This window comes from Grus americana, chromosome 1 (assembly GCF_028858705.1).
Source record: "Grus americana isolate bGruAme1 chromosome 1, bGruAme1.mat, whole genome shotgun sequence".
NCBI lineage: Eukaryota > Metazoa > Chordata > Aves > Gruiformes > Gruidae > Grus > Grus americana.
Window position 1 is genome coordinate 93,301,314 of NC_072852.1, and position 12,584 is coordinate 93,313,897.

The window sequence follows — 12,584 nt, forward strand, 5'->3', positions numbered from 1 at the left end:
TTTACCAATACTATCTCTTGCTCCAACTTTTAATTTTGCTAAATTGGTATCTCCCACCTTTACTGCTGTATTTTATCTTCATCACACACATTCCAGTCTATTGACAGTTTATAACTGCCATTCCTGCTCTAATCAGGCAGTTAATAAATTGAGTTAATAAAGCATGGTTATCTTATGACTATAGAGAGTCCTGAGCACCAATCTCACATGCACAGCAAGTCAGCAGATTCTGTGCTGTGCATCCACAGAGCAGCTGCTCACTGAAGTGCAGCAGGTCTCCTTCAGACTAAGGGCTTATTCTTTAAGATGGCACTGGCAGTACTAAAAAATGGATGCACTACAAATCCTGAGACTGAACATAGCTTGTGTACATTCATCAATTCTTAGGCCTCTCTAACCAGAAGTTATTTCATGGGAACAAAGTCAAGGCCTTCATCACCCATTACACCAACATTTAAGATTTAGTTAAATTGCAAATTTTAGCAGAAAGGTCATTATATCATCACTTACCTGCTTCAAACAGCTTCCTAATAACAGAATCCATTAAAAGTGGTGTTTCAGATATTACCCAGTCTCTGCATCCAACAGGTTTCAGGACTTACAACTACATTCTCCGCCAATATCACCTACTCATATTTGTGGTTTACTACTTACAGTCTAGTTTGCAATCCTGCTGTCCATCATAGACCTTCTGGTTCAGTGTGTGACTGCTCTGTAGTTCTGCCCACCTTACTTCCAGTTATGAGTCAAAATTACTTCAGTATCTTCTATTTTCATCCTACTGGCAATAGAAATTTAAGTTTTCACATTAGAGCTGGATGACCTTCACATGAGCATTCACATAGTCACCTACCTCTAGATGTAGCAGGGACTTCCTCATAAAAATCTAGAGTATTGGCAAGGGAATGCTAAAGAAATGCTTTTTTTTTTTTTTTTTTTAAATTTATTAAAAAAAATTTTTAAAAATCCAAAATATTTATAAGTAGAGTAACAACCAATTCATATTTAACTGGTAGGGAAAGAAAGGTGTGCAATGCATTTAGTCATACCTCATTATTTTTCTTCAATGTCTTTGCTTAACTTCTGCAATGACACCTGTTCAATAAAATTGACTTTTTTTTTAGGATGTGAGCATACTGGAATTAGTGCTAATTATACAGATCAGATTGTCTTGTAATTCCCTTACAGTCTCCATCATCTGCCTCTGTCGGTATTGCCCCTCAATATATACTTACAACTGTAGGCATTACAAGGCAGATGCTATCTTGAGGTTCTGAGTTTGCAAGCACCTTAAATAAAGGGATCCTAAGCCAAAACTGGGGCTCCAACACTTTGTGAAAATACAAATAATACACAGAATTTGTAAACTGAGCTAGATGGGAAGTTTGTTTGCCAAGTATTATGACTTATATTAGCCAATTTGCTCCAGGAGATATTGCTTGCGTAAAAGCTTCCTCACTGATCTGTACACGTGAATCTCCATACAAAAACCCTGAGAATCGCACCTGCTTCTGTCCGCTGTATCTGACCAATCAGTGAGCTGTGAAACAACAAGCCCATAGTGAGGACGCTCACATAGTCAGCTCTCTCCTCACAGTATCCATCTACTTGCTGCAGAGTAGCTTTTATAGAAAGAGGTCTGTATTCAAAGACCTAGAACCCTGAGGCTGTGCTTACTCATGGTGCCTGTTGTTTCTTGATATATCCCTACAGGTTTACTGCAACTCCTGAAGTCAATGCACAACAGAAGACCGACACCTTTAGGCTGAACACTATTCTCCCTGACAACCTGTCTTTGTCCAACTGAAAACACTGGCATTGCGCTGACACTGTAACAAAACTTGACCTTCTAGGATGAGTTAGGGTGAAGTTTTGCTACTATATTTAAGGGGAAATTTGAAATTGAGGAACACCTGTAAAATGATTGTAGTAGGATACCTAACAAAAGAAGTTCTTTTGATGCCCTATTTTAGCTTCAGTTATCTTGATCTTCAGCCTCCCACAGCTGTTCAGTAAGGCAGAAGGCGATACGTCTCTGTGGTAAATTGTGGGAGAGAGAGGAAAAAGGGAGTTCACAGCCCTGCTGCACAAAGTTATGTATTTGTTTATTATTTATCAAAGATTCTCTGGGTTTTCCCTTCACCTCAAAGCCTCTCAGATTTATTGGGTTTTTTAGCTTAGTATTTTCAGGTGATACATCCTGGAAATAAGAAACATTCCAGCTATATCCAAATGAAAATGGTAATTCAGGAACACCTATTATGACCACTAGATGACAGTTTCACCTCACTCTATGAAAAACACTGCCATAGGAGAAGCATTAGCTCTCTACATACTCTCTTAGAAGATTTGGGATTCTAGTGACTTGTTTTCTTACACGTGGAGCTTCATTTGTGACAGGATGTTCTCACAAAAAAAGGCGTTTTCCTGTGCATGACACCATCAAGCCATAAGACAATTCTAAGAAAAATCAACAAAAATAACATACTATGGACCAAGAAGCTCATTCCAAAATTGTTGGAGCTATCTCCATGGTATACACAACACTCAGATGTGCAACAGTAAGTAGGTTCTGAGGGTATGGAGAAGAGAATAAGGAAAAGACAGTGGGATCTCTAATGTTGGGGTAGTAAAAGGCAAATTCAGAAGAAGAGGAGGGAGTGATTAATGAGAATTCAAAGGACTGCAGTTAGGGACAGGAGTTCCTCTCCTTTTTCAGCACTCAACCTTCTCCTCTTTATTATGCAAATCAAAATCTATCTACTACCCGGAGTCCACAGAGCGGTGAATTCCCTCCTGCAGCCCCCACTGTTCCCATACCTCCCGGGCTGCTGTTTCAAGACAGGAGAAGTAGGTGGGTGTGAGGTCCCAGCAGAGAGCCAGCAAAGGACAGGGACGTCTGGGCTAGTTAGTCTTGCAGCTGGTAGGACCAAACCCACAGATTTGCAGTAGAAACCTTAGGAGAGGTCCCATGCCTTCAGTAAAGGCCACCCCCTCACTTCCACAGATCCCTGGCCTCAGTATAGATAGCAACAGAGCAGAATACCATCTGCTCCAGTGGTTGCTCTATTCAGAAAATTGGTCCTTATATTCTAGACAAAATAAACATCTGATGTCAGCTTTGTCCAAATTTCCTACTCTTCTCCCTTGCATGCCACTCACCTGTAAACCAGAAAATTACACAGCTCTTGACAAGGTGGGATCCTTTTACAGGATCCATTGGCATCACATGAGAGTTGATATCAAGTTTAATCTCCATCTTTCAATGTGGGGAGAGGAACAGGAAATGGGTGAGAGATCATTGCATACCAGCCCAGTGGGTAAGAGCGATCAAAACCTGATGGAAAACATAATGGAGAAAGCATGCGGTGGCCACACTTTCTGCTTCCATGAAGGACTAAGCTGGGGAGGGGCTTGTAAACTAAGGAGAGTTTGTGCTGGCTCTGCCTTTTAAATATAAGACCTGTGTTTTACCACTCTGCTATGGGGGACCTTTCTTTCTTGACAAAACCCTATGAAACATGGCCAAGAATTTCTGATCACAGAGAAACATAGGCATAGACACCTGTCAGGAGTGTTTATTTCACCAACGCTTTGCCCCTTCCCCTGTACCTTTATGGTGCTATCACAGTGAGAACCAAGGACCAACTACTTTTAAAAAGTTTGCACCCCGTCACAGTCACACATCTTAATCCCCTTCACATTTCTGGTGAGTAACTACTTCCCATCCTCAGTTCAACCCACCCATCTCTGCTTTTTTTCTCCCTCTCCACTTCTCTGCAAGCACTCAGACTTCTCAATACTGAAACGTTGATAAAAATGTTGAACACTGCCAAAATAAGGCTCCTGTATCAAGTCACATTACAGACACATTGCAAAGGTCTAAAGAAGTGCACACTAGGCTGTATGATGGGAAAAGCTGTTCATCCAAACACAAGAGAAACAGATGTCTAGGCATGGACTTGTGTGATCCATCATGCTCCTTGATGTGCTGTTTCAGGAAAGGGAAGTAGGTGGGTGAGAGGTCCCAGCAAAGAACAGGGACATCCAGGCTAGCTAGTCCTGTTGCTGGTAGGACCAGCATGGATCTGCAGTAGAAACCTTAAGAGAGGTTATATGATGGTGGCTTATAGATGAATGACTGTAGGAATGTGCTTTGTAGGAGTATTTACCACTGGCTGCAGTACCGTGCAGTTGCGCCTTTCCAGCTTCGGGACCCCCATTGCAGGAAAGCAACTCAGCACATTACAAATCTGCTATCAAGGTGAATCGATGTAGGAGAATCCAAACCAAGAGGATGCTGCAAATGTAGGAGCTGCCAGTGCCACAGCAGAGCAGCATGGGAGGTGATAAAGAAGTGAGGGTTTTTTAAATAGCTCTCTTGACCTCATTGATCCAATGAGGTTGATGTAAGTAGGCAGTCATGGCTCTCTGGGCTTAGTACCAGTATTTCAAGAGCAATTCAGAATACTGTAGCAGAATAATAATATTGCTTTGCCTGTCAGTAAACACTTCCTAGCTGAAGACCTTACAGCACTTCACCATTACTTACAAATTTAACCTTATTCATTCCCTCTGAATTATCATCAATATTTTAAAATCAAAATCAAAATATCATCAATATTTTAAATAGACAAGAGTATGAAGGGAAAGGAGGTTTCAGTGATTTGCACACCAATCAAGAATCACCAAGAACCACATTTTGCCTTTTCAAAAATCAGGACAGATCAACTGCAACAGTAAGGAAAAAACATTATAAAAATTAGCACCCTCTAATCCTCCTTAAAAAAAGGGCTAGTGATACTTTAATAAACATAGAAAACTTTCTTCACCTCTAGGAGCCTCACTTTTCCCTTAGGTAAAATAGGGTAATGATACTGACCTACTTCATGAAGTGCACGGTCTACTTATGAGAGATACTGTGTAAAAACTAAGTATTACTTTTATCATCAAAGTGCAGCCACCTCTGAGCCTGAACAGAGAAGGCTGTGAAAACTACAAATTTATTTAAGAGTTACAGAATAGAAAGTGAAAATTGTAACATCAAACCGAAACTGCCAAAGGGCAAGCTGTCCTTCACCCCTCATATTTGCACCATGTCATAGAAGTGCGTATAATGTCCTTACAGAAATAATACTGAGTTTTTAAGGGACAAAATTTTAATGGCATTTGGTATGTGATTTAAGATGTCACCTAGAAGCAAATGAATCACAGTCTTTTGTCTATTTATTAGGTAATGCTTTCCACAGGACAGTCATTTTTGTTTGCTTGTTTGTTTTCCCATGGTCTTCTCCCTTCACACTGACCAGTAGTGTGTTTATCTGTACAAGCTGATGAGCTCATGCCCTAAAGTAGAAAGGTTACACAAGACTCAGCTGCTAACACTCCCAAGGCTGAGAATCTACAAACACTGCCACGTGTATGAGGGGGTGGGAGGATGGATTTAAAAAAAAAACAGGAAAAAGCCTGCAAAACCAATGTATGGTATTGAGACTTTGGTTGTCCGTCATCTGCTTTCATTTACTATTTCAAGCTCTATTGCACAAGCTGAAAGTAAACATTTTTTTTCCTTTTTATAATTTATAGCTGTAACCATACAACAGGACATATAAAATCACTTAGATGTGACATATGAAAATGATGTCTAAGGAACTAAAATACAGTAGGATAACTTGGAAGAATTCTTAGATATTATTCCAGGTAGGTATATGCCCTCCTTGCTTTACTCCTCACATGTCATCAAAAGAAGAAAAAAATCTCTAGAAAGGAACAAGTTACTTTTGGGTGGCAAAGAGGAGAGAAAGTTCGTAAAAATTTCCATGGTGACTTTTCAGCTTATAACCAGATTCCATGAACCTTATTCACCCCATAAAGGGGGCAAATCTCAAGTCACATACAGTCCAGCATATGATCACTTGATTGCTTTTAATGTAGGAGGATTGTATTTCCCATGCCCTGGCTAAAGATTAAAAGAAAACTATTAGGGCTGGAGGTGGACACCAAAACTTTTTTTGATGCCAGCTCTTTTTTTCCCCTTTTTCAGACTTTCATTCAAAACATGCTTACTTTGGCAGCCTACGCAGAGGGCTGTGAAGTCATAAAGAGCCACTGTCCAATTCTTACCTCTGCAGAACAGTAGACCAAATCTAATCCTTGCAAATTGCAGCTGTTTTGATCAAAACTGTTTTGCCAAACTAAAAATTTTTTTTTCTATTTTTCTGGTTTTGTGTTGTTGTCAGGATCTGGAAGGGCAAGGAGACAATTCTTTCCCATGAGCTTTTGAGGTTGTTCTCTTACCTGCTTTTTAACTACATAAAGAAAAAGAGAGTAGGGATTGCTGGGAGGGAGGAGAGGGGAAATGACTTGTGCTGTTGAAGAACTTGCCTTCAAAAGACTGAATGAGTGGCACAAGGGATAATGAGGCCTTGCCTTTATGCTGCTGGCTCACATATGAGGTGACTGAAGATTCCCGACTGCTTTGTTCTTACCCTTGTTTATTATTGTAATGCCTAGGGCCTAATCAAGATGGACAAAGATTTATTAATCGCTATACAAACGGGGAGCCATAGACAGTCCTTGACCTAAAGAACTTACAATTTAAACAGACACGCCAAATGTGACTGAATAAGATGCTATCAGTGATGTCAGAAAGCATGTGCAATTGTGGCAGCATGTTGTATACTTTAATGCCCAGTTACACCTTCCTGGATCAAAGTTAAGATTTTCAAAAAGAGTATGAGATACATGAATGCATTGAGAAAGCTCCCTTAAATTACCAACTCTGCGAGCTGATACACTCTTCACTGATAGTTTCCATTTCCGCTGCAACATCCTGTAGAAACAAATGTTAAATCTTATGCCATTGAAGTTAATAGAGGGTTTTCCATTTAAAAGCTCAAAGCAAAAATAACAACATAAGTTGTTACGAGGACTTTTCTTAGGCAGGCATCAAGGCAGTTAAGTCAAAGGTATGTAAGCCTCACTGTATTCCTATTGTGGAGTGGGGAAAGTACTCAGCAGATGGAATTTAAGGCATGAAAGACGGGACAGGAATTAACTACAGATACACAATAACTCAGGATTAGATTGGTAGGACAGAATTCAGGGTCTGTCCCATCAGCTTGAGCAAGACTGATCAATAAGCTGCATATTGTCAGAAATCTAATAATTGCAGGTACATTGAGACACAACAGGGAGTTATATGTAAGTTTGAGTAGAATAATTCCTGCACTAATAATCTCCTGATCTTTGGGTGCATGAAATTCTCCCTTTGAAGTTTTGTTGAAGTACAGGCAGCGATTTAGGATAGGGAAGACTGCGCAGAAGTTACTTATGTGAGAATAAGTAGTGGATTTCAGTTCCAGGGAGGTTTATGACACTTTTTCTGGCATCATATTCAGATTCTAATTCTCTATGAAGTCAAATTTTAGTCACTATAGTCTGCTAGGCATTAATAGATGATGCTGTAATGCATGTACGAATCGTAATCCCCCTTGATGTGCAATACAAAACCCCCCATGTCAGTAATGTGAGAATTTGATCACACAGGTCAAGTGAAGGGCAGATTAACTAAAACTTAAAACAAGTAAATAATGTTCTGTGGGGACTCATATCTGGCAGTTTACTAAGGAAATTCAAAAGTATAAATATTTACAATAGGAGGTACACTGATTTCTCATAATATTATAGCTGATTCCAATTTGGAATACATGCTGTTGTGCTTAAGTTTATTCCATTTGCTTTTGAAATCTGACCCATAGTCCACATATAAACTTCATTATTTGCTCATCCTTTCTGTCCCTATCCCTGTTCCATTACTTTTCTGGGGTTTGTCTTTTATTGGAAATGTCATGTGCTTTTAAATTTTACCACAGGATTGCCTTGATAAAAAGCTCTGAATAAAAAAGCAGAATCTTAAGTTGATATTTACAAAACAGATTGTGCTGTATATACACTGTATGTATTTATAAATATGTGTATGTAACATTACTATTAACTGTATTGCTGGCAGATTCAGAGATCCTAGTGAAAACCATGGATAAAAGCCTCTTCCTTGTAGAGTTTACAATTGGAATAGTCAAAATAGGCACAGTATGGAAGAAAATAACTTCGAGTCTTCATGACAGATGTATACTTTCAATCCTTTTTACCTCATTCTTTTTGTGTATCTCAAAAGGAACTTGCAAATGAAATAACATAGTGAATTTTATACCCATAAGTAAAAAAAAAAAAAAAAAAAAAAAAAAAAGCAAAGCCATCTTGTAATAGGCAGGGCCCAAAGAATGAAGCCATTGTCAGCACAGCATGACACATCTGCATTAGAGGCTTGCAATAGCATTAGTGCATCAGGGCCCCTGCACCCATGCAAGAAAGATCATAATTAAAACAAACTGTAAGGCTCTAACTAGGTCTGGGCAGACCTCAGACTAAGCAGAGATTCCCAACAGCTTGTAAGTGTGCAGATGCTGTCTGGGCCATCTCTGAATAGGCCTCATTCAGAAGTGACTACCCAGTGTCTTCAGCTCTCACACAGTCAGGCTCCTATCACAGTTTACTGCTTGCTGTTTCCAAAGCAGAAGTAGACTTAAATGATTTGAAACACACTTCTATGAGCTCAAAGGGAGTTAACCTTAAGTTTGGAGCACAGAAGTGTTAGGCTGCAGAAGAAAACAAGTTCTGATGTCATCCAAATATTTTGGCCCCCTTTACAAGGCAGCATTATAAGTTACCAGTTCACACACAGAGAACCTGATTCTGTCACTGGAGGATGCTCCTGAATCAGGTGGAGATATTGGAGTCTGGCCATAGGAATGGGACTATCACAGAAGGTAAACTCACAAAAATGGGAACACTGAGACATTCATCCTTGGTTCACTGAAAGCTGGAAACTGACAGCACAGGATCAAGTCCCCAAACTACCATCACTATTGCTAATAACTTGAGCGATAATGTAGCATATTAATCTTACACTTGAGGCAACAGACACAGACAGTACTGCAGAATGTTTCATGCCTACTCTCTGCAATAAAATGATGAACCCCAGTGCCACTAAAACTGTTGAAAAAACAGTTGTACCAGCTTCCCAGAGAAATATCCAATGCCAGCCACAGGTGTAAATGCATTCCAGGGTCAAAATTGTGTCAGCCTTACCCAGTCTAATGTACATAAGCTTGATACAGCTATCCCAGAGATGTACGGACAACTATGCCTTGAAAGCTCAGCTCTCAGAGATTTGAATCAGGTCTAAATCTGAAGTCCAAACATACCATTAAAGCAGCAACAGTTACTCTAGGCATTAAGAAATCAGAAATGTATCCTTGCCCTGGCCTCATCTTATTTGGAAGTAATATAACTGTTCTGTTTGACAGATCCCTAGATTGTTGCCAAGGGATTCAAGACCTTATGGTCTTATTATCCACTGAAGCCTCAGGGGTCCAGGAATATAAGCAAAATCTTGTGATTCTCTTTTAGCTAGGGGGCTACTTTGTTTTCAACAATCTATCATCCTTCAGGCCAGGCGGCTTCTGCTCCTCAGGGACTATTTTAAAAATGTCTTGCAGAGGAAAGCACAACCAGGCAACAAAATCCCAAGGATTTACTCCTTCAGGGCTGCATCATGATCAGCAGTCAAGTAGCTCTAAGGTGTGAATTTTAGGTTTAGAGCAAAGATCTGACAGTCTACAGCTTTGCTGGGATAAGGTATGATACATACCACTTTGTGGTGCACTTACATGTGAGCAAAGCAGCTCCCCTTATAGCAGGTTCTTCATCTGTGACTGCAGGCAGAAGGCACTATGGCAACAGTGATAACAGCTACTGCAACAGTCTTACGCAGTAAATGACATTCTTAGCCACTGTCTCTAGTGAGCCATATTCAACTGGCTGAACAGTATCTGGTTGAGAGCATTCACAGGACTTCAGAGTGTGTGGGCACAGGACATAGCACATTGCTCCCATCCTATTTCCAAAATTTTGCTGTGTTTCTGCAAAAATAATTCATGGGCTGTTTACACCCTGCCTCACAGCAGCAAGGTTAGGAATGACCTCTCCTGTGGCAAGACAAAGCTACTATATAGTCATACCGCTGACCTGCAGATTAAAGTCTACAGAAACCTACATCTGACAGGAAAATGGAAACAAATGGAGGGCCAGGAACATGCAATACGTGAACAATGGTTTTAAGAGGAAGAGAGACATACCTAGACTTTAAAACTCCCCTTGGGAGCCAAATCAGAACATGGCTCCAAATTTGCTAGCTGGCATGAATCTCTAGGCTGAGCCAAAGCCAGCACAGACCTCTGTGTTCTAGGTCACGCCTTTTGTGTATTCAATACCAACTGGTTGTCTCTGTCCACTGGGAATCCCCACCTATTGGAGATTTTTTCTGTGGACAGTTTTATCACGTGCCAATGGGTGGCCCAAGACTAGAGGGACCCAAGAGCAGGGGAGTTGTACGGGTGGTTTAAAACTAACTAAAGCTATGTGTACAAGACCCCTTTGGACATCTGCCAGGTACAGTTCAGGCAATCTGGAGACTGTGGGGCAAGCTGTACAATGCTGGCCTGTGGTGGTTTAAGACCTGAGGCACACGAATACTGCGAGATTCAAAGGGATGCAGAGAGAAAAAAGCACACAAAGCACAAAGCTGTATCTTTCTGTAGCTGCAAGTTCTAGACCCAAGAGTTACTGCCTTGTATCAGGGAATAACCTGGAGGCATAATCAGCTCTGATCTGTTTGTTTTCATCTCCTCCTGGGAGCCATTATACGATATTAACAAAATAAATCAATTTTAAATAACTCAGTGTGTAAGCTTACAACAGAGCGGTTGTTTCTGGCATACCTCAGGGACATTGCACAGTTCTCTACCATTATGAATGAATGAATGGGCCTTAGCTGTACTGCAATAGAGTAATTTGTTTTAATAATGTCTGCATATACACTGAGGTAATATTTGTGCAATCCCTAATAGTGTTCTTAGGGCAGAAATTCACATATTAAGAGAACAGTGTTTATTTACATTTAAAGAGCAGTTATGGACAGAAAAGAGGCTCTAAAATGACACCAGGAAGATCATATTTAATCTCTCCCTGTGGTTTCAGTTCAGACTTGCCTGGTGCACAAGTCAAAGGTGTTTTCTTTTAAATGACAGTTACAGAAACTTCACATGGGATTTGAAAGATATCTGCTTTTTATCCCCCTATGCACAGCAGAGAGCCTGCAACTGTATCTAACTGAAGACCTGGCAGCAAGGAGAGACTCCAGATGCCCAGCATCTTCTTAGTCCTTTACAAGAGTCAGTCCTCATCCTCTTAGAAAAGGAACATTTGGGTTGGTGGTAAGTGAAATCCATATATGTCCTAGAAGCACCACAGAAAAAGCACAGTTTTCAGGGTGGCAGTGGGGTTTTTTGGTCTGTTTTCTAATGTTAATTCCTTCTCCAATTAAAAATGGCAGGATGTTTGAGAAGGGAAGATTATACTATGGTCTTCAGAAAAGCCTTCCTGGGGAGTATTGGATAGAGACATGATGGTGCCTTTAAGTAAGGTTAAGAACTGAATATTGCATGTTTGTCATTTTTGATTCTCCACAAGTATCCTGGGATCAGTATCTCCACTCAGTCCAACACTAAACTGTTCTGAAGGCATTTCCTATGCTGACTTGTTTCTGCAGAGATTCTACATGTTTCTTTTTAATTTATGACAGCTCCTTGAAATGTTTAGTTCTGACTCCAAGAGCAACTGTTTTTAAAAGAACAAATGAAATCTCATTAACAACATAACACACAAAAATAAATTGCTGTAGGCCAACATTCGAAGGCCCCAAATCTCTGTTAATAGCCAACTATTCACAGTCATTTGGTAAAGGCTAACCTGTATTTAATTCTGGCAGAACATCTTGTTTGGCCACATGGTGTTTCAAATAAAAAAAAAAAAGATTAGTTGCTGAGTTTTATGTAGCGTATGTATGCCTTTTGGATGGAACACTGATGACTGCTTTCTGTTCTCTAGGCTACCTGTTTGCTAGACCACATCTTTCTTGATGTAGGGATTCAATGCATTTTCTGTTGGGGCAGTTTGTTGCATCATAAAGGTAGGTCTGCTGCTCCTGGATTGCTGCTTCAGCAGCGGTGGAGCTCTGAAAGCGCTGCAAAAGCATGATGCTGAAGATAAGGTTGAGATGGAATTTCCAGGCTCAGCATTGCAATCAGTTATAGCTGTCTCTCTCTTTCCAAACAACAATATCCCTTCTGGGCAGGAGTTATTGATGTTTGGCTTTGACTCAGAAACAAATCTTTGCAAGCTTTGGAAAGTTTGAATGTAATCATTTGGCTGCCTTGCAGTTATCTCAAGTGAACAAAAATGTTTTTCATCTGTTAGGAACTTTGTTCAGTTCAAGGCAGCTGAAACATCATTCCAACACTTCACAAACCTTTATGCTTCTCCCTTTAGCATTTTGTTTTGCTAGATTCAGGATGTAGACTCTCTGTAGAAACTGCTTAACAAAGTGAGTAAAACCCAAATACCTGAATCTGTTGTAGAACTCAATTTCATTGGGGATGACAGCCCTGCATTTCATCTGTACC